Source organism: Odocoileus virginianus, chromosome 26 (assembly GCF_023699985.2).
Source record: "Odocoileus virginianus isolate 20LAN1187 ecotype Illinois chromosome 26, Ovbor_1.2, whole genome shotgun sequence".
In the NCBI taxonomy this organism is placed as follows: domain Eukaryota; kingdom Metazoa; phylum Chordata; class Mammalia; order Artiodactyla; family Cervidae; genus Odocoileus; species Odocoileus virginianus.
This window is the reverse complement of record NC_069699.1, coordinates 41235022-41258914: the sequence shown is the minus strand read 5'-3', so window position 1 is coordinate 41258914 and position 23893 is coordinate 41235022. Positions and strand designations below refer to the sequence as shown.

Below are 23893 nucleotides of genomic sequence, written 5' to 3'. Positions count from 1 at the left end.
TATGTGATAAGAGGAATTTGTACATGCCATACCTGAGACAAAAATAAAGTGCTATAGTAACCTCAATCAGGGTGTAAAAAATAAACATGACCAGAAGGGCTCCAAGGAGAAGGTCCTCATGCTTCCAGTCCAAGCTTGAATATTCTCTGCTCACAGAGGCTTCCACGACCTCAGAGAATGGCATTGTGTTCTGGCTACACAACCCCACAGCACCTTGATATTTCTTTCACTTCTGTAACTGACTCATTATTTCCCATATTTTTGTCACTAGATACAAACTCCACAAAATCAGGAATCTCACCCTCAGTATCTACCAGGGTGCTCTGCACACTACAGGTACACAGTAAAGAAATATATGTGTAGGTACACATGTGGGTATGTATTTGTGTGTGTGTGTGTATAATGAATTGAGCTAGAAATGAGTAGGATGTACCAAAACCATATTAGAGAAAGAGAAGGTGCAAATGGGAATTTTCAAAATAGCCTTTGCAAAGGCATAGAAGTGAGAAAGGAACAGAGAAAAGAAAAGGCAACACAGGAGGGCAAATAATAGCATCAGTAACACTTACCAACCCCTTATAGTAGCCCCATACATGGATTTTCTCATTTAATCCTCCCAGTACTCTTAAGACAGAGGTAGTATTACTAGCCCTGTTTTTACAGACAGGGAAGCTGCAGTAGAGAGAAGTCAAGTAACCACCCAGAGTTAAACACACCCAAGGTCACACACTGAAGAGTAAGAGCCAGACTGGAAACCCAGTCTGAGATCAGTGAGTCTGACCTCAGAAGCTGACCTCTTCATCACCATCTCACACTGTATTTGAAAAAGAACAGCAGACTTTGTCAGAACAGAGAGAAAGAAGTCTAGATTTGGTGTTTGGAAAAGTACAAGAACGTCTCCTCTGAGAGCTGGCTTCTTGAAAGATGCAGCCCCAGCCACTGGCATCCTAAAAGAAATTTAAGTAAAAACAGTGGAAGAGCAGGTCCACTGAGAGCAATAGCTACATCAAAGCTCAGATATTTCCCTGTGTCTTCCAGAAGTCCCTTCTCCTCCACTCCCAATTCCTCCTAGGTCATCTTCTTTCATTTTCCAATAAAAAGGTATTTATGGATCCTGACAATGATTAAAAGCAAAATCTTTTTTTTGCAAATTGTAGCATGGGGAATAGACTTCCAATATTTAAAAGACTTTGTTACAAACAAGCTAAAGTATAAATTCTGTTTTGGAGGAAAACTTAAATTTTTCTTACTCTTTTACCCTGACTTCATTTATAACATAAATCAGAAACAAATTCAGTTACACAAAATGTTGAGGGATGAAAATTATTCTGCACAATAGTACTTTTTTATATTTTATTTATTTATTTTAAATAGGAGGGTAATTACTTGACAATATTGTGATGGGTTTTGCCATACTTTTTAAAAATAGTTTAAAGGACCTTCCAAAGGACTGGCTAAGTAACAGTCTGACAGTTAAAGTAAGCCAATGACTTCTGTGACATTCTAGCTTTTGGTAGACTTTGAAGATCCACCATATCCTAAAGTAGATACAGTTCACAGTTTTATATTTTGTAAAAAAAAAAAAAAAATAACCACTTTCGTGACTTCCCTTGTGGGCTAGTGGTTAGGAATCCGTCTGCCAAAGCAGGAGACGCGGGCTCGATTCGTGGTCCAGGAAGATCCCACATGTCACTGAACAAGCTCCTGAACCACAACTACTGATGCTGGCGCACCTGAAGCTTCTGCTTCACAGCAGGAGAAGCCACCAGAGTGAGAAGGCCATGCACCACAATGACGAGCAGCCCCTGCTCACCGAACTAAAGAAAGCCCACACACAGTGACGAAGACTCACACAGCCAAAAGTAAATTAAATACTTAAATAAAATTTTTAAAAGATCCACTTTACTACCTGGTTTCCTCTAAAGGAGCCAAAGACAGGTAGAATATTGTTTTTATTCACTGCCTCTTCCTTTTGACCACACACTTGTGTTAAGTTAAGAAGCATCTGGTGGTTAACAAGGCAGTTACACTTTTGCTACCAGCTATTATCATTATTCTAAATAAACTTAAATGGTTGCTAACCATATTCATAACTCCAATCTATAATCTGATAGGAGCAAGGTAAGATAAATATTACTCTTTTATTTATTGATTTTTAACTAAACAATGTTATAAAAACTCCAGCAGGGACCTAGTCCTGGCCAGTGCCCCATTTTTGTGAGTTTTACCTCTTGGAGCCCTATCTGTCTTTCACAGTAAAGAAAGGAGAAAAATCCTTTGGTTCTTCCTGCAAGGAGGATGGGGAAAGTAGTCATTTTGTATTCTCATAGCACTCTTTTCTGTTTAACTAGGTCTGCCCTCAAAGTAAACTATTTTGCCAGAAGCTAATGGAGGGAAGGGAAATACCCAACTCCAGCTTTCACTAGTCTTCCTGTCTCTCCTAAGAAAGAGAAACAAAATGAAACTGAGAAGCCTTAGTGAAGGTCACAGCCCAGAGGCACAGGCTCACTAGAAGACACCGAATTATAGGACTATTAAGGAACAGAATTAGACAAATTTCTAGTTTTCCAAGTATTTTTGCATGTATTTTCTCATTTAATACCAACCTGTGAGACAGACAAAGAAAAGAATACAGGGCCATTTAGCAAATAAGAAATGTAAGCTCTGAGAGGACGTTAAACATTGATGTGGTCTGGCTTTAAATCCAGCTATTTAAACCCTTTCAGTTCAGTTGCTTAGCCGTGTCCAACTCTTTGTGACCCCATGAACCGCAGCACGCCAGGCCTCCCTGTCCATCACCAACTCCCAGAGTTTGCCCAAACTCATGTCCACTGAGTCACTGATGCCAACTAACCATCTCATCCCTTTCAGTCCAGAGCAGTTTTCATTCAGCCACACATTTTCCTATAAAATTTACAGATGAGAAAGAGTTCACTAAGTTACTGAATCAAAATTTAATTATAGTGTTCAACTTATAATACTAATACCATTTACTGAGCCCTTACATTAAGTATATTGTCACCCTGCTTATTTAACTTATATGCAGAATACATCATGCCAAATGCCAGGCTGATGAAGCAGAAGCTGGAATCAAGATTGCCAGAAGAAATAGCAATAACCTCAGATACGCAGATGACACCACCCTTATGGCAGAAAGTCAAGAACTAAAGAGCCTCTTGATGAAAGTGAAAGAGGAGAGGGAAAAAGTTGGCTTAAAATTCAACATTCAGAAAACTAAGATCATGGCATTCAATCCCATCACTTCATGGGAAATAGATGGGGAAACAATGGAAACAGTGACAGACTTTATTTTGGGGGGCTCCAAAATCACTGCAGATGATGACTGCAGCCATGAAATTAAAAGACACTAGCTCCTTGGAAGAAAAGCTATGACAAACATAGACAGTTTATTAAAAAGCAGAGACATTACTTTGCCAACAAAGGTCCATCTAGTCAAGGCTATGGTTTTTCCAGTAGTCATGTATGGATATGAAAGTTGGACTATGAAGAAAGCAGAGCACCAAAGAATTGATGCTTTCAAACTGTGGTTTTGGAGAAGACTCTTGAGAGTCCCTTGGACTGCAAGGAGATCCAACCAGCCCATCCTAAAGGAAATCAGTCCTGAGTATTTATTGGAAGGACTGATGTTGTAGCTGAAACTCCAATACTTTGGTCACCTGATGCAAAGAACTGACTCCTTGGCAAAGACCCTGATGCTGGGGAAGACTGAAGGCAGGTGAGAAGGGGACGACAGAGGATGAGATGGTTGGATGGCATCACTGGCTTGATAGACATGAGTTTGAGTAAGCTCTGGAAGTTGGTGATGGACAGGGAAGCCTGGCGTGCTGCAGTCCATGAGGTCGCAAAGAGTCAGAGATGACTGAGCAACTGGACTGGACTGAACTGAGCTACTTCAGGACGGACACTAATAAGCTCTTTCCATGCACAATCTCACTTGATGCTCACTGCATTCCTTACGAGAGAGATGCAACCATCTGGTCCACTGTCCAGTGAGGGACTCGGGATCATGAAGACCCAAGGCCACACATCAAGTGAGGGTAAAGCCAGCCCTTTCCAGGTGTGCCTCACTCTAACCATCGCAGACGGCAAAGGCTCCCCCGCTAACTAGGCTTCACTGGACCCTCTCACCAAGGAGACTTCAACATGGCCTCTGTTCTGTTCTTAGCAGGCCTGCAAAACCCTGTCTTAGCAAGAACCTGTGAAATCAGTTTAAAGAGAATACCCCACCTAGATATCTGATGATGTTCCCTATCCTTCTCCTTTGATGTCTAAGTCCTTGGCCTGCCTTAAGCAAGAATTCTCCTACCCAGGACATCTCCCCTTAGTAATTTTCCACCCACTAATTTTCCACCTCACTCTGTTCACTGGCTATAACCTCCAGCTGTCTTTGCTGTATTCCAAGTTGAGCCTATTCTCTCTCCTCTAGGGTAATGCCCCTATTGCAGTAGTCTTGAATAAAGTCTTCCTTTCATTTTAACAAGTGTCAGAATAATTGTCTTATGAATTCAGGAATGATACCTCAACAAAACAACAATTCTCAGGAGCTTCTGGAACCAAGCTGCTACCATCTAGAAGATGCCACAGCTTTGTGGGGCTGCACCCCACAGGTCTACAAGGCCCGTACTTGCACAGGTTCAAAACCAAAGTAAAAGCTCAGAGTTAGCAACAGAGACTCCGGTGGTTTCCTGGATGGGGGAGCTTACCGTGTGAAGCAAGGTTCTGGAGTGACAAGCCACTGTGCACAGCAGATGCTGGGCAGAACATGGCGGCAGCCTTCATGCCCGAGGAAAGAGGAGGTTACTAGTTATAAGGGGGAAGTGACGTCAGGTTGGCTCACTGGTTGCCGGGGAAACCAGCAGAGAAGCACGCCCCTCACAGGCCCCTTTGATAAGCTATCCTGATGCAGGTGTTTTGATTTAAAGGATAGAACAATCACCAGCTGGGGCAGGGCAAGCATGCAGAAAGGTCAGTCATGTGAAGAGGGTGTAGGTGAAGCAGGGAATGTACAGAGAGCAAGAGAATAGCCACCTGCGTGGCCTGACCATACAGACTTGCACATACTAGGACGTTCAAGCACTATTTAAAATCAGTATTTGATCTGACAGGAGGAAAAAGTAGAAGAGCACCAAGCACCTAAATGAGGGAAGTGAAGGCCGGTAGGCCCATGTGGAATCAGTCACACTTCAGTACCTGCACCGCTGCTTCCCCCAGTCCACCCAATGATTTGTGGGCATGTGACTTTGAGACACCTCACTTTCTCACTCTCCTCATCACCAACACTTGCCTTCTGGGCCACAAAAGCTAAGAGAACAGAGATGAAAAAACCTCACATCTAGATCTGCAGGTTCAAAGCACTCCACTCACAGACCAAAAAGGGTTGTATCCCAAAGTCCAGATTATATAAGGCCCAATTCATGCTGAAGGTTCACTGTGGAGACCACTCCCATGTGCCTCCATCCTGAACTTGCAGGGTTTAGAAAGGAGAGCGGGGAGGATGGGAATCTAACAACTGCTTCACAAGAATCCTTCTCAAAAAGGCTTTGGGGACAGATTCCAGGAGAGAGACTTCCTATATTACACATACACACAAGATTTCACACATATACATGCACACACATACATACAGTAATAGTAGTACTGTTAGTCGCTCAGTCATGTCTCTTTGTGACCCCACGGACAATAGCCTGCCAGGCTCCTCCATCCATGGGAATCGCCAGGCAAAAATACTGAAGTGGGTAGCCATTCCCTTCTCCAGGGGATCTTCCTGACCCAGGGATTGAACCCAGGTCTCCCCCATTGCAGGCAGATTCTTTACCAACTGAGGCACACATACGCATGCACACACATAAATGCACAGAGTTGCTTTTGCTCTGAGAGAAAAGCTGCTTAGGGAAGACATTGGGAAGTATTGTCAAAGTATATAAACTCATCTTACCCCAGAGTCATCACCATAATGATAATAACCAAAACAAAAATAATAGCAGCCTCTAGTTATTGAACTCTTACTGATGCCAACCGTGTACTAGTGACTTAAATCATTGTGTTTACTCCTAACAGCCCTATGGGTTGGTTAGATTTCTCAATGAGGAAATAAAGCCTTAGAGAGGTGAAGTAACATGTCCAGCAGCACCCAGCAGAGCCAGGATTTCTACCCAGATCTGTCCAATTCCAAGGCCAGTGTTCTTTTCACCTCATCTATAAATTCATATCAGGAATCATTCTATCAAACACGTGAGTATGACACAATACTCAGTGTCTCAAAGTCAAAAGTCTTTCCTAAGCCAAGAGTTTCACATAGTAACACACAATAGCCATAGAGTAGGTGCTCACTAAATACTTGCTGAATGAATCTGTTTAGGTTCTTAAACCATATTTTCAGTTTATTGAGTACTATATCTTCTGTTGTAGGACCCTTATCAGCAGATTTTTCTACTTCTGTTGTTAACAACAATTAAAACTGTTATACCCCTTTGGTATAGACTGAATGTGTCTCCCCCCAAATTTGATTAGGACATGAGGGTGGAGCACTCATGAATGGGATTAGTACCCTTATAAAGGAGACCCCAGAGAGCTCTCTTGCTCTGTCCCTGCCATGTGAGTATGCAATAAGAAAATGGGCATTGACAACCTGGAAGAGGGCCCTCACTAGAACTTGTCCATACTGGCAATCTGATCTCAGACTTCCAGGCTCCAGAACAGTGAGAAATAAATTTCTGATGTTTATAAGCCACCGAGTTATGGTATTCTGTTACAGTAGCCTGAACTAAGACTACCCTTTGTTCCCATAATTGAACTGCTAGGAATCATATCCAAGAAGATAATCATAAAGTCTCTTTTATTTTGAGAGACAGGAGGAGATAAAGAGAAAAAAAAAAGGAAGAAGAGAAAAAAAAATTTTTTTTTTAATTCCCAATGTGGACACTGTGGGGCTTCCCAGGTGATGCCAGTGGTAAAGAACCTGCCTGCCAAAGCAGGAGAAAACCACAGGTTCGATCCATGGGTAGGGAAGATCCCCTGGAGGAGGGCATGTCAACTCACTCCAGTATTCTTGCCTGGAGAATTTCATGGATAGAGGAGCCTGGCGGGCTACAGTTCATAAGGTTGCAAAGAATCAGACGCAACTGAAGTGACTTAGCATGCAGACGCACCTGGACACTGCATTTTCCATTTACTTGAGCTCAATAGTAAGAATATCATATATTTTAAACAAGAGATGAATCCTTTGGAGGAAGTCATATGTTCTTTTCTCATTGAAAACGTAAAATTTTCAGTTCATGCTGCCAGAGTGTTTTCCAGTATCCGACACATGGTCACACTTGGTTTACACATAGTAGCCCCTCACAGATAGGATAAAATCAGTTGACTGGAGCCATGAGCTAATTGTCAGAGACGGTCCATTAAATTCTTACGCTCTCTCTCCTCTACAGCTGGTAAGAATGTAAACTGAAACACCCGCTCAAAGGGCAGAGTGGCCATCTGGATCCAGAGACTCAAATGTGTGCCTTCCCTTTGATCTCCTGAGTCCATTCCTAGGAATTCGACCCAAGGAAATCATCTGAAAAGCAAGCAGTAATTTAGGTTGCAGAACATTCTTTGAGTTTTCTCATGTTGACGAAGTCTAGCAAACAACTGCAATGTAGAATATAGGAGAAATGGTTAAATAAATTGTGGTTCAGCCATTTGGCAGATGATGAAGCAGAGAATAATAAAACTCCCATCTCTCACATATATTTTATGGTATGGGTAAATGCTTACTATAAAACATTGTGACTCAAAACTCTACTGCTATTAAACCAATTTTTCTAAAAAATAAAAATTAGATAAGTTGTTTTATCTTCACATATATGCATATCAAAGACTCTAAGAACATACTCCAAAATGCTAATTAATGAACAAAAATGCTGTCTTTGGGTACTAGAATTATTCTTTTATTTTCTTCTTTATACTGCATATTTTCCAAATGAACATGTATTTTTCCATCAGAAGAAGTAAAGATAATTTTTTCAATGGGTGAATTTCAAAATCTATGTTCACCTTAAGGGAAATTGTTTTGTGACATCTATACCTGTCAAATCATCCCAGAGAAGTGACAATTCATTAAAGCACAACAAAACATAAAATTCCAAAGAATAAGATAAAACACATTCCAAATTATAACTCCAGTCATTCCCAGGAAGCTTTTCCTTACATTTAGCCTACTCCCTTTGACTGTAATTTAGAACCATGAAAAAGCTGGCTTAAAACTCAGCATTCAAAAAACTAACATCATGGCATCCAGTCACATCACTTCATGGCAAAAAGATGAGGAAAAAGTAGAAGCAGTGACAGATTTTATTTTCTTATGCTCCAAAATCACTGTACCTGGTGCAGCCATGGAATTAAAAGATGCTTGCTCCTTGGAAGTAAAACTATGACAAACTTAGAAACAATGTATTAAAAAGCAGAGACATCACTTTGCCAACAAAGGTCTATATAGTCAAAGCTACAGTTCTTCCAGTAGTCATGTTCAGATGTGAGAGTTTGACCATAAAGAAGGCTGAGCACCAAAGGATTGATGCTTTTGAACTGTGGTACTGGAGAAGCCTCTGAAAGAGTCTCTTGGACAACCAGGAGATCAAACCAGTCAATCCTAAAGGAAATCAACCCTGAATATTCACTGGAAGGACTGATGCTGAAGTTGAAGCTCCAATACTTTAACCACCTGATACGAAGAGCTGACGCATTAGAAAAGACCCTGATGCTGGGAAAGACTGAAGGCAAAAAGAGAAGAGGGCGACAGAGGATGAGATATAGTTAGACAGCATCACCAACTCAATGGACATGAATTTGAGAACTCCAGGAGATGGCCAAGGACAGGGAAGCCTCGAGTACTGCAGTCCATGGGGTCGCAAAGAGTCAGACAGGACTTAGTGACTGAACAGCAACAACTTGTTTGTAATGTGATCATTAGTCTTTGAATCTCTAGGTGTCACAAAGTGCCTGACACAGAGAAATAAATGTTTATTTAATCTCAAGAGCAACCATCCAGTGAACTCTGGAAGCTGTGGTTTCATTATCCCCTCAAATAATTCTTATCCCCCTTCTTCTAGCAACAGTCCCCCTTTGCTTTAGCTAACCCATGCTCCCTCCTCTTGACTCAGGTGAGGCTGTCTGCCATTCACAGTCACCTGACCAGACACAAGGACAGTTCAAGAAGTGGTGTTATGAACCAAGTAGGGGCAAAGTTCTTCCTAAAATCAACATGAGGATATTGAGGGACAGAAGCACTTTCCCCCACTGCATCACAGAGGTCAAATGCTTAGAGCATTTGGGGGCCACCTTCTCCATATGAAAAGTCACATTAGAAAGCCATGTCTGCAGGAGGACAAAAGGATACTGACAAGAAGAGGGAAGGACAGCTGTGAGATAAACAGAGATGAGACAAGGGCTGCAGAAAGATGCCCAGGTCAAGAGGAGCAGAAACCAATGAAAGAGTAATCTAGAAGCCTGGAAACCCCATTTCTAGCCTTGATGACCTCATTCCTACAAGTTAGCCTCAGTTCTGTCCTTTCCAGAAATCGTGAGACAATAAATTCCCATTTTCCTTAAGCTGATTTGGTTTCAGTATCTATATGTAAAACCAAAACTGTCATGACTTCTTTGCTATAAACATGAAATATTACATTAGAATCCTTAAGAAATATTACATAGAAAAAAAATACTGCTTTGTTTCTGAGAGATAAAAACCATGCCTGATAAACTTACTTACTTAAAATAGCTGAAAACACTTGAAAAGTTGCCAAGCTGATAGATACTGATGATAAAGTTGACAATAAAAATCTCTCATGAAAAATTTGAATGTGAGGCAAAGCTTATAGGATTGGGATATAAAAAATATATATTTATTGAAAGGTAGCATTAATACTAGCACATTAAGTTAAAATGTGATTTCTAAAAGACACATTCTCTATTCAGTTAGTAAGACTATTTAAGATGCTCACAATTAAAGAACCAACTGAAAACTCATTTCATCTCAAGGTCCCACCTTCTCTAAAGTTAGCACATAAAGGGCCCATTTGGGACACATACATGTCAGGCACAATTTTTCCATGATTTCCCCTAAAATAGATCATGATTTTTTGCTGTAATTAGTGAATAAGAAAACTGAGGGGATATTCTGACAGGCAGCACCTCCAGTGTGCACTGTATATAGATTGGAACATTTTGCCTAAGTATTATTAATGACCCATAAGCCATAAGATGAAATGCAAAACCATGGGCAAAACACCTTAAGCTAATGGAGCCTTGTAAATCAGAAGGCAGTGCCTGAAGGGAAGTACACTGAGAACTAAAAACACATATTAAAAATCCAAATCGATCAGGCAACAGACCAAAAATGCCATCTAAATAACAATTAGAAGTTCAGTTCACGTAAGTTAGGGCTTACTTGAAAACTATATCTAAGGATAAAAAAACAATTTTGCCACTATACTCCAGTGAGTCATCCTTCCATTCATTCAATCATTCATTCACTTGCTGAATGAACAAACACAAAGTTTGCAGCTGTATACCAAGCATAGGATACCTGTGGATAAACAGAGTGGGTGGGCCTCAACCCTCATGGAGCTTACAGTTTTAAAGTAGTTTAAATGCACTGAGTATTTTTTAAAAATAAAACAAGATTAAGCAATTTAAAATAGTTCACTGAAGCTGGGTTCTAAAGGGGAAGAGATGCTAGTTAGATGAGGAAGAGTGAAAGGGAGAGAACTCAGACAAAAGAACACCAAGTACAAAATCCCCAAGGAGAGGAATAGGTGTATTAAAGGTACTTAGAGGAATCTAGGAAAGAGATGGCACAGTGCTGTGGGTAAGAGCATGGCCTCTAGAGTCAACGGACCTGGGTCTGAGTTCTAGCTCTACCCAACATTTGTTAACCAGGTGACCCTGAGTAAGTTTACTTATCCTCTCTGTGCTTCCTATTTAAGATAGGAATAATAATTTCTATACATTGGAGTTTTTAGAATAGTATCTGGCACATGGAAAAGTATTAAATAGTATGGTTGGAACACAGAGAAAAGGTTAGAGTAGTGTGAGACTGGGACCAAACCACACAGGGCCTTGATGAGAAGAAATATAAGCAGACTGAGTCTTTTTAAAAGATCCCACTGGCAGTTATCAGGGGTGTGGTAATGAATGGAGATGTACCAGTTGGCAAGTAAGAAAGTTTCTATGGTATGTGGCTAAAAAAGAAGAACAGATCAGTAGGGGTAGTGTGAAGACCTTGGAAAATGTTTATATGACATTATTACTCTACATGTTTAAGATTTCTATTTTATCACCAATAAAAAAGAGAAAGCCAGATACTAACCCATGTATCTTTATTACTCTAACTCCTACTAGAAAAACACATGAACTGTTTTATATCCTCAGAATTTTAATAGGGGCATGGGAGGTATGGTCCAGTGACAATTTGAGAAAAATAAATTTGCACAGACAGATACTTAAGGCAAAGTCTCAACACTAGGACCAATTGAGCCTGGCCTTAATAGTGAGTGCATAAGCCAAAGGGGGCTTAAGAAGTGCTTCAAGCTCCCAGATACATGCATTTTCCTCCATGTGTTTTCCTACTGGAAAACAGGCTCTTTCTTTAAAAGAATGACTGCCAAAAGGCATGCCCCACATCTGCAAGCAGGAAGGCACATGTCCACTGTGCCAAACCACAGTTCCCATACTCTGGCTACCAGGTAGACCCCAGCCTGTCAGCACAGAAGTAAGAGCTCAGGTTATAGAGTTAAGGAGCTCAGATCCCAGGTTTGGGTTCTAGCTCTACCACAGACTGGTTATGTGACTCTAAATAAGTTACCTAATCTCTCTATAATCCTCTGGACCCTCATCTGCAAAATGGAGAAAGTAATTTCACTTGTCCCTAAGGGTTGTTATAAGAATGACTTGATATACTCTTTATAAAGTATTTCTAATATGGAATAAGCACTTGATAAATGGCAGTTAAAATTATTATCTCTGTGTGACTCCTGCAATGCCACCAAAACTGGGGATTAGAAGAGGTAGGGAAAGAAAACACTGTTGGTAAACTGGTTACCTGTTTAGAAAAATTGGCCTATCGACTAAAATGGTGAAGATATACCTACCCCTCACTCCGGTACTTCCACTCTTAAGTGTACACCCAACATCCTATATCCACCAAAAGACAAGAACAATAAAGTTCATAGGAGTATCATTAGGGGGAACATTGACTGAAACTGCCCACCCTGGCCAGGCAAGATAGAAGCCACTTGCATGAGTTATCTTACAATAGGAGGTCCTGTCAAGGAACGCAGAACTAACAAGCTACCACCAACTGGAAGAATCTGGGAAAGGTAAAAGGAAAGAGAAGACACCAGTTCATGTGTCCTACCAACCTCCCAGAATCCATCTCACTGGAATGCATCTTGGCTGAGCAATATGCACACCACCAGGAAGGACCCTGAGTCAGAATGATTGGCTACAGACAACCAGGAAGCTAACCCCGAGACTGTGAGTCACATGGCAGAGCAGTTTTCCCAGGTTCACTTACACTGCTGCTCTCTGACCAGGTGCCCATTCACAATGAAATCTCCTGCTTTCTCAGCACGTGAGTCTCCTTGGACAATTTATTTCCGAGTGTTAGACAGAGTATGCTCTTGGGACCTGGGCTAGGACCCCTTCCTGTAACATATCACTCCTAACAGCCAAAAACTGGAAATAACCCAAATGTCCATCAACAGTAGAATGGGAAAATAAATAATGAAATGACAGTATTTTATGTGATAAATACCACATGATCCCAAAAATTTAAAAAACAAGGTTATTCTCAACAAAAGGGATGAACTTCTGTGGGATTCTGGGGGAGAGAAGGACTTTTCTCCCTGAGGCAGCCAAGCTCCAAGGATGATTCTGGACCTTCTGGAGGCCACTTTCTCCAGCTGGGCCGAGGAAGCAGCATCAGCACAGGGGACAAGACAAGGCTGACAGAGAAGCAAAGAGAGCTGAGCGCTGGAGAGAGAAAAGGCAAGGGCTTGAGAACAGTCCCTCAGGCCAGCAGGAGCAGAGGCCAGCGAAGGCAGAAGAGGCTCTCGAAGCCTTGAATCCCTAGTTCTACCTCTGCTGCTCTGATTTCTGCAATTTAGGCTCAATTCTGTCCTTCCCAGCTATGCAAGAAAAGATAGACCAGATCTTGCACTCAACTCTAATAACAAAAGTAAATAATATGAGAGAATTTCTCTTAAGGATTTCACAGTTTAATTAGGAAAACAGACATTCCAACAAATAGCTGCACACTACAGAAATGTGAACCTTAATCAGACTAGAGAAGGCCAGCTGTGAGCTGAGATCAATAGAATAATTTGGATTCACTAGGAAAAATGGAAGATAAAGGATGGTCAAGTCAACATGGGTGAGGGGCAGGAATAAAAATGAGGAAGATAAGAAAAAGAATTAGTGGAAGGCAACAAGCACTCTGGTGTTGCTGGAGTGACCTGTGGTTGGCAGGAGAACCCAGGAAGCTGTCATAAAGGAGCCGAGAGCCGCTTAAAGGATTCTGGACTTTGTCATCTAGACAGAAAAGCCTTTGGAAAGCTTTAATCATGGGAACAATGGGGTCCAATTTCCCTCTTAGAAATAACAAGATATTTTCTAAGTCCACTGTCTGCCAGCAGGAATCTCTCTCTTACTCCCTCCCTCTCTCACCAGGCTCCTCCCACTATAGCCCAACACCCTGATTCTCTAAAACTCAGACCAGCACAGACATGTTCATTTCTTGCATTTGTCACCCTATGATGTGAATAATATGGACAGCATCAGCTAATGACAGAAGCAGCAGATCAGCTGTCCGGAGAGCTGGGTTTTAGTCCTGACCCACCACTATCAGGCCTTGTAACCCAGCGTGGGCCACTCATGCCTTCTACTCCATCTCCTCTACAGGCAAAGTAGGAACTAGGAGATCAGTTCTAGATATCTCAGAGGGCTGCTGTGGGTCAAAAATCACATCACCGCATCCTTGAACCTGCCACAGGGTTTTAGAAATAGTGGTATCCTTAGGCAAAATAGCATCAAACAGCATGCTTTATTTGTTCTCTTATTAATTAAAAGTATATAAATTATATCATGTGGCAAACATATATAAATATGGCATCCAAATTTTATTTCAAGTCAATTAATAAGAATTTCTCATATCTGCCCATATCTGATATTATATTTGAGGTACTTTATTTTTATTTCATTATTTTTTTCTGTGACATGGACAGTATTAACTAGCACTAAGAAGATATATCTTGTTGGATACCTATTATGTAGCTCAAAATGAAAGAACAAAAACTATGTTAAAACAAGATGAAGACACAAGACTTAGAAAAAAGAACCCCAACAGTGTTCTCTATAGGTAATAAGACACTGGTACCTCAGCAGGGTATCAAAATCCCTGAGGAAGAATCACATGTTTCCTGAAATTAGGTAGCAATATTGCCTCTAAGGTGAAGCTGCATTAATCTAGTGAGAGAATCACTGAAGTTTGGGGATTTTTTAAATCTAACTAATTTACAGAGCATGTATTTTATGCATTATTAATTGTCTTGGGGCAAGTTTTCTTTTAATGGCATATAGTAGTCTGACAACTGCCCACAAGGTGGCACCAAACTCATGCCCAGAAGACAACCAAAGGAATTTTTTTTTTAATCCTAAAGCAGACGTTCCAAATACTCAACAGACAGCTTCCTTTATAGCTTATCCCCAACAATGAGCCACATTTATAGATATTAGCTTCTTCTCTCTATATGATACAGAAGTTAAAACCTATTGCCGCCTACAAGAAAACTTAAAGTAGATAGACCTCCTCTCAAGATAGATCTGTTCTACTTCTGTACAGAGTTTTCAACAGAAAAAAAAAAAAAAACCCAAAGTATGTAACTCCTAAAAATAAATGTCCCATTTCTAAGGGGGAAAAATTCTGAAACTAACTTAACACACTGAATGGCACCCAGAAGTTGATCATTCCTTCGTTTTAAACTTTATCTAATTGAGCTTAGATGAATGGATGTAAATCTTTCAAGACCTGAATGTTATTTAAAAATTGAAACAGAATTGCAATTAATACTTAATGTATCATGGTTATTTTTAAAGAGTGAGATCTATTCTTGGAGACCTTCTCCTCTCTATCCCCCTCCACTCTATTCCATCTTACAAAAGCTGTTCTAAAGTGAACTGGTCCACACCAGGATAGAGCTCTCGGAAACTCTAATGAAAGTCATTCTGGGAACAGACACAATGCATCACTGTTGGGTTAGGGGATGTTTCTGCCAATTAAAAACAGCGCACTGAGCCTGAGCCCCTGGGAGCTGAGCCTTCCATTTCGAAAAAGCAGAGGTTGTACAGATCTTAAAGAGATTATCCTCAAAGAGCCAGTTTCCTGTTAGCATGAAAAGAGGAAGCTACCTGTTAGGAACAGAGCACCCGCCACACAGAAGGGGGACCATCTGTGAAGGGCTTGTGTCAAGAGTTCACCAACCTTTTACCAAAAAAAAAAAAAAAAAAAGAAAAGCTGAAAGAACAAGGTAGATAAACCTCATTCTGAGACCACCAAGCTACCTTTCATCAAGCAGCATCCTACTGGGCATGCCCAAGAAGCTTCTCGAAGCCTGTTAGCAATCATGAGTCATTTGTTCAGCCTCCAGAATGTTGCTCCACCAAAGAAACATCCTCAATTGCAAGTTCCTGGTTTCTATATATTTGTGATTCCTGAAAATACAAGGTAAACTTCAACTCCACCTATTTATGTTTCCTAAGCAAGGCATCACACACCCCTAGACCACATGCAAGTAGTTTGAGGTCTCAAGGACAAGGCATTCTGGGAGGTTTGTGAAGGTGCTCTCTATAGCCGGAGTGATCCACTGAAGCACTCCCACAAGCTGGCTGGAGAGGCAGGGTGGCAAAGGGAGGCAGGGGTGTGACTGCATCAACAATGATCATAGAACCTGCTCATTTGACACTGCATTCTGCAAACCTGCAGGGCTGACCTTCCCATGCTGCCTCTTTCTCCACTTGAGGAATACACTACTCTAGCGTCTCAGAACACAACTGTCTTCCAAGCAATCTCAGCATGGGGCAATCTGGCTGACGTTTTACCTCAAACATCCTAGATCATTTTTTAAATGCTGCAACAAGCCCTTTCTTTCCCTGATTTTTAAACCAACAGTGTTACTTACTGGCATCACAGAATGGAGAACAATTCATACAATAATGTAATAACAAAGCACATATCACTTCTCTTAATTCATCAAGCAATGCAAAAACCTGTAAGAATTTAACAAGGATATAGCATGATGCAGTGATGCAGCTTTGATTAAAAGAGGTAGAAAATTACCATTCATTAGACATTTTCCATGTGCCAGCTACTATGGTAAGCATGTGTAAGTTTTCTTTTAAAATCATATTTCATAAATGCAAACTTCAGAAGGACCCATGACAAATCCCTGAGTGTGCCCTTCTGTAGCATTCAAAACACACATTTACCGCCATGATGACACAGGGGTTAAGTGGCCCTCATCCCTGCTCTCAAAGGACTCACACCCTGGAGGAGAACCAGTATGAGGCTTCTGTGAGGTATGTACCAGGTACTACCAAGGAGAGGGTGATTACTCATCCATGCATTCTAGACCCTACCTTTATTAGAACAATGCTTAATTGATGAAAGAGGAATAAAGTAGAATATACAACTGAATAGACTGGAATAGGAAAAAAAAATCAGTAAGAAACTGAGAAAAGATTTTCCATGGGATGAAGAAATGATCTCTAACATGGGGATCCTCTCTTAGCTCACCAGGGAAAAATAAGTTCTCTAAGAAAGGGGGTGTTTACTTCAATGAAGTTCAAGCCCCTCAGCTGTCTTTGCCTGATCTGCCCATTCCCTTTACCTCTTCTCCCACTCAGGTCCTAGGCTGACCACATCCCTACCTTTACAAGCACTACCAGGCCATACCAAGCTTTCTTCCCCTCATACCACGTGCTCTTTCTCCCTCCAAAAGACTTATTCTGACTTGTCTTTAAGGAACCACCTCCTTTATGCAGCCTGCTGAGCTACACACACACACACACCCCTCCATACACACACCCCCCCACAGGCTTTGTTGGCTACAAATTCTAAGGCCAACATTTCCCCACTAGGCTATAAACTCCTTGAAGGAAAGGGCTTTGTCCTATTAGTTACTGTGTCCCCAATGCCTGTAACATGATAAGTGTTTAATAGATAATTATCAAATTATAGAAGTTTCATTTTTAGATAAATTTACTTTCTCCTGCAAAGACTAAAGGCTCATAGAAAACCAAAAGTGTCTGGCTTCCAGAAAGTGTACCAGAAATTTTCAGTAAATAAGTAAACAGTAAACCTCAGGCCACAAGACAGAGTTGTCTAAATTACTGTTCCTTATTGTAAGGCTCCATCGCTTCAGTCATCTCCAACTCTTTGTGACCCTATGGACCATAGCCCGCCAGGCTCTTCTAAGCATGGGATTTCCCAGGAAAGAATACTTGTGTGAGTTGCCATTTCCTTCTCCAGGGGATCTTCCTGACCCAGGGATCAAGCCCACATCTCCTATATCTCCTGCACTGCAGGCGGATTCTTTGCTGCTGGAAGAGCCCTCCTTATTATTGAAAAGTGGTTTTTTAATAACAAATTCTCTTCTTTTACAAAGTCTTGTCCTTGTTAGCTTTGCACATTCTGTTGTTTACATTCAAATGCAAGAGTGAAGACTCCAATAACAATGAAGAAAGGATTACTTATTTCAATAATCTTATCTGTTGAAATTTAACTTTCTTTTCCCCCAAAGAATACAATGCATGATCCCCAGCTCCTAACTCAGCTATGCCTGTGATACAAGGACTTGTCAAAGTAAACAGACAGAGAGAGGAAAATGGATATTTCAAATACCACATAAAACAAAATATCCTTTTACATTTGAAAAATAAATATCATTTCATTGCTCATATCTCCTGGATAAAGTGGCAAGAAGAAAAAAAAACAAAGAAAACAAACATAAGGAGAAGACCCAGGGTCTTGCAGAATGTTTAATAACCTGGGTTAAGCGGGCCACTTGAGTCTTGGAACACAATCAGGCCTCCAACCTTTGGGGCAACAGCCCTTCCCTCCTCCTTCTCCTCCTCCTCTTCTTTTCCATCCGCCCTGATCAGCATGCTGAGGGAGCCAGACAGCAACACACCTTCATGTGGTCTGTTGAGCACAAAGCTCACAGTTACTGTAACCAAATGCCCTAATGCCTGCTTCCAATAAATGCCTGCACCATCGCTCAAAAGGAAGAGCCAGGAGCTTCTCCCAGCTCCATTCCTCCGCCTCAGCCCCTACACACCAAAACCTTAAGAAGCGGTAGGGAAAAAACATCATCCTTCAATAAAAGATGAACCTTTACATCAATATATAATGTGTTTACTATGAAAATAATTTAAATTATTTCCTTAGTTGATTTTTTTCTATTATCAAGCCACTCCTTCACATCACTCAGTTCAGTTCAGTCGCTCAGTCATGTCCAACTCTTTGCGACCCCATGAACGGCAGCACGCCAGGCCTTCCTGTCCATCACCAACTCCCAGTTTACTCAAACTCATGTCCATTGAGTCAGTGATGCCATCCAGCCATCTCATCCTCTGTCATCCCCTTCTCCTCCTGCCCTCAACCTTTCCCAGCATCAGGGTCTTTTCCAATGAGTCAACTCTTCGCATGAGGTGGCCAAAGTATTGGAGTTTCAGCTTCAGCGTCAGTCCTTCCAATGAACACCCAGGACTGATCTCCTTTAGGATGGACTGGTTGGATCTCCTTGCAGTCCAAGGGACTCTGAAGAGTCTTCTCCAACACCACAGTTCAAAAGCATCAATTTTTCGGCGTTTAGCTTTCCTCACAGTCCAACTCTCACATCCATTCACATCATTAACCCCAAGTAAATAAGAAATTGGGATTGGAGCATTTTCACTAATGGAACATCAGTTGATTCCATGGTGCTCTTGTGATAGTGAGTCATTCATTCAACAGTGCTGAATGCCTACTATGTGTCAAAGGTTATTACACTTTACATTTTACTCATCTGTTAGATGTTTCAAGGGCAGAGACATGTACTCCCAGTTCTAAGCACTGTGACTATTACAGACATGAAGAGATGTACAAAACACCTTCAATGATCGGGTCAACAAAATCCTCACGGGATGTGTTGATGAGAAGCACACATACCAGCCAAAGTGCACATGCATTCTCCTCAAGGCCACTAATGGCACCACAACAAGGATCCAGCTTAACTTTCTCTAAAATCAATGAAGCCTGAATATAGGTATGCCTTTCATGGGTTTTATTCAATTATTCATCAGTAGCTTTTATTGAATATCTATTTATGGCAACCCACTCCAGTATTTCTGCCTGAGAAATCCCATGGATAGAGGAGCCTGGTGCGCTACAGTCCACGAGGTTGCAAACGAGTTGGATATAACTGAACAATTAAACCACTACCACCACCTGGAGACATAACACTGAGAAACAGAGGTATAGCCGGACCCTTGTGGAGCTCACAGTCCAGGTAGAAGAGCAAGCATCTAGCTAAACATTGCCCAGAAAAAGCAGTAGAGGCTGTGAAAGTAAAACACAGGTGCTCTAATTCAACAGAGACAGGAAAATGGAAATAACAGGTTTGCGCAAACAATCATTTGTGTGGTGAAAGAGAAAATGGTACTGGGGGACTGAAGAGGTGAGGAAGAGTTATCTAGTTCAAAAACAGTGTGGCATTTATACAAAAAGGAAGACCACAGGCTTGGGGAGAGAAAGAGAACATGAAGAAAACTGTCTAGAAAGCAGCAGAGAGCTCAGCTGGAAGGTTCTGCGGTGAACTTCTGTGTGAGAGCAGTAAAGGGGCCTCAGAGCACTTAGAACCTATTCCCCACACACGCCCACACCTGGGAATACTATGAGACAGCAGGGCAAACACAGCATAAGTCACCGAGTATGGAGGCTCTGAGCGGCTTCTGGGAAACTGGGAGCCATGAATCACTTGCCACTCTGCCTGTAGCCTGCACCAGGCCAAGGGGTGAAAGAAAGTGACCTCATCACTTTGAAAGCTATAATATAGCTTTCAAAGCCTGGCTCTCTTTATTATTTGGAGATTTACCCCTTGCCCCACAGGAAGGCCAAAACCACCCAAAAGGATATTACCCCAGAAGAATCACTGGGCCACAGGATATAAATATTTTGGAGGTTTGTGAAACATTTTCTCCATTTCATTTTGACTTCTTATGTTACTACAAATACCTGTGCAATAGAATTTAGTGTAACATTTTAAATAAAAAAGATCCACTATGCCTACAAAAGAGCTGCCCTTTTTGAATTTGTTAACAATATTTTTAGAGACTACAGTCTGATTTCCATAGCTATGTCAGTATTTTTTAAACTTCTACTTGCTAACTAGAACATTTTAAAAACTGATACTAGCCAACATTAACATTCCTCATCCTTTCATAAGATCATGACAGTAAAAAAAATAATGACTTTTCACTAATATTGATTAAAAAGTATTTTGGTCACCTAAGCCAGTGTTGAAAAATAAGGTCTTTGATTCTTAAAGTACATGCTATCCTCCCCTAAAAAAAGAATAATAATGGTAGCTTAGTAATGTTTGTTATTGAACTTAAATTATTTTTGCCCTTTATTTATTTCATAGAAATAATTATTCCTTGTTTTAAAGTAAATCATTCATCAACAATTACAATTACTCAACTGCTAGATATTCTGTGAATTACTTGTGCCAAAGAGGAAACAAAGTTCAGAAACTATCCTCAAGAAAGTGACCATCTAGTAAAGAGAACCAGGCATGCAAGCAATTGTGTTTAATGTGTTAGTCTATGTAAAGAAGTGTGTCCAAAGAACAAAGAGAACGTTAAGAAAGGAACATCTAAGTGCATCTGGGAAATTCAGAAAGGGCTTATAGAGGAAGTAACTCTTAAGCTAAAACTTAAAGGACTTAAAGAGAGATGGACAGGCGGATTGAAGGAAGGTTTTTCTAGGCAGAGGACATTTCAGGGAGGTCAGTGAGGACAGAATGCACAGAGGGTACACCAGGAGACCGGGAAGGCCGTGTGTAAGCTTGCCTGTCATGCTCGGGAGTTTGCCTTCTCTCACGCTGGCACAGAATCCATGATTTCTGAAAATCGAAGGGACATGATCCAATTTAGGTTTCCTATATATATGAAATGGGGGTAGACTGGAATAAGATTATAAAAAGAGTGAGTAGTTAAAAAATAATAGTCCGGATGAGAAGTTATACATCCTGAAATAAGACAATACTGGTGGGAATCAACAGAGAGGTATACCACAAATGGTATTAAGGAAATAGAAGCTAAGGGACCTGAAAATTGACTGGATATTGAGAGCAAGAGAAGACAGAATGTAAAACGTGATTTCCAGATCTCTGGCAAGTAAATTTAGAGTTGTGCCATGCTATGACGTCAGGAACAGAGAGGGAGCAGACAGGAAAAGGAAGATAAGTTTTGGCTGAACACTGTAATGATCAGGCTAGATTAAAATAAACTATAGTAACTGACAACCCCCAAATATTAGTGATTGAAATAATAAGGAAAAAACTTTCTTTTATGCTACATGTCTATTGTGCTTCAACAGACCTCCCTCTGGGGTACAGACTGACAGATACCCTGCCGTCTGGAACACTACTTGATGCAAGAGCAGGAAAAAGGTGTGCTAAGGATTCACACCCTGACAGTTAAATACTTTGACCCAGAAATGGGACACATCACTTCCAGTCACAATCTATCGGCTAGAAGTAGACATATGACTGTGCCTAACTTCAAGAGGGAAGAGAAGTTGCAAACGTCCTGATGTAGACCAAAATAGTCCAGTAATAGAGGAGCACTAGATATCTGTGGTCATCAGTCATGTCCATCAGGGACATGTTAGGTCTGAAGCACCAGGAAGACAACTTAAGTATGCCATCTAGAAGGCCATCCTATATGCAGGCTAGAGCTCAGGAAAAGTATCAGGGTGGGAGACACTGACCAAGGAGCTACAAGAATAAACGTGAAAATTCTAGTTCTCAGGGCATCTATGTGAAAATGAATTTCCAAGGTTAACTGGTTCACCCACAGTTACAGAGCAGCATGAATATGGTGGCACCAGGTCTCCAGGAGTCTAACTTCAAACTCAACATTCTTTCAGAAGATGCCTCTAGTGAAATGTCTTATTTGGATAGACTCTGTTCAGCAGCAATTATCTGTTCAAGAAAGATGGCAGTATCTCAATTTTATCAGCAGGTCCAAAAAATCACGTGAGGTTTGTCCATTCTCTCAGAAAGCCTAGGTAAATTTTGGTGGCACTCACTCACACTTGCACAATGCCTTCATTTTTTTTTTTTTAACATAAAGATTTATCCTGTGTGTCTGCTCTTTGTAGTGTCAGAGTTACTTTTCTAAACTTGTGTGTCATGCATGCTAAGTTGCTTCAGTTGTGCCCAACTCTTTGTGACCCTATGGACCACAGTCCACCAGGCTCCTCTGTCTATGGGGTTCTCCAGCATGAATACTGGAGTGGGTTGCCATGCCTTCCTTGAGGGGCTCTTCCAGACCCAGGGATCAAACCTGTGTCTCTTACATCTCCTGCACTGGCAGGCAGGTTCTTTACCACTAGCACCACCTGGGAAGCCCTATGTGTCACGGTCTCCTATTTTAAATCAGAACTAAAATTTATACTAGAGATTTATACTAGAGATTTATAGTAGAAATTTATACTAGAGAAGAAGTCTACAAACTTTTTTTGCTAACCAAATGGGCATAGCTGTATTCCAATAAAATCTGACTTATAAAAACAGCCAGCTAGCCATATTTGGCCCACAAGCTACAGTTTGAAAACCTCTTCATTAAAGGACAAACTTAATAACAATACTACATAGAAGTATATTATGAAGAAATAAGTAATTAGGGACTTCCTTGGTGGTCCAGTGGTTAGGACTTTGCACTTCCACTGCAGGGGTCACAGGTTCAATCACTGGTCAGGGAACTAGGTTCTCACGTGCCTCACAGCATGGCCAAAAAAAAAAAATCACTAATTTGGAAATTAGTATTGTACAAGATGGAACTCTGGAGACTACAAGGACAAACATTCTCTTAAATTACATTTATAACGCTGGAACCATGGATTTTTGTGCGGCACTTGTAAAGCCCTCCACAGTCCAGCCTCAAAGCTCTATACTTAAAAACTGAGCCCGTTTTTAAGCTGCTACCTCTTACCTCTGTCTTTCCATACCATTTCTGTGATGCTAGGGCTGGGGCTCTGTGAACTATGCTTCCACTTGTTAGCTGCTATCTCTTAGACTATGCCCAAAGAGTGCACCAGATGGAACCTACATGCTGGAAGAGGGAGGTGTGGGTTGTTCCTTCCTGCCTATTACCTATTGGCTTCCTGTTCCTGTGGCTGGCCTAGGCCTGCTTCTTCACTCCAGAAGCTACACTTCCTTTCTGTGGTGGCTGCTGACTGAAACCAGTTAGCAGTCTTTCTGGAACCATTGTGTTCCTCATGGACCACCGTTCTATCCTGTCTCCTCCTCAGGTCCAGGTCCCAGCCCTCCACCCCTCACCTGAGCTCAGAGACTCCATAATACCAACGAGGCAGGACCATCTCTCAGAAGTCTGGTTACTGGGCCCTCAGCTTCCTTCTGAGCTCAGAGGCCTTAGCACCAGCCATTATCTCGAAGATGGGAGTTTGGTCCCACAGGGCCCCTCCACCAAGCTTCCAAATTTTAATGATCCCAACCCCAGGAGTGGCAAATGCCTCCTGTGGTTGCTACTTCCACGATGCCTCAGTGTCATC

The 23893-nt window shown here is 41.3% G+C and overlaps 1 protein-coding gene and 1 non-coding gene across 14 annotated transcripts in view; one reads left to right on the top strand and one right to left on the bottom strand.

Annotated features, from left to right (window-relative positions):
• The window catches only part of ERC2 (ELKS/RAB6-interacting/CAST family member 2), a 971398-nt gene that overhangs the window by 818123 nt on the left and 129382 nt on the right, over window positions 1-23893 (bottom strand). The gene's annotated exons all lie outside the window — the stretch shown is intronic.
• On the top strand, window positions 23011-23083 carry TRNAG-UCC (transfer RNA glycine (anticodon UCC)). The gene has a single exon. It is a non-coding gene; the product is annotated as a tRNA-Gly (tRNA).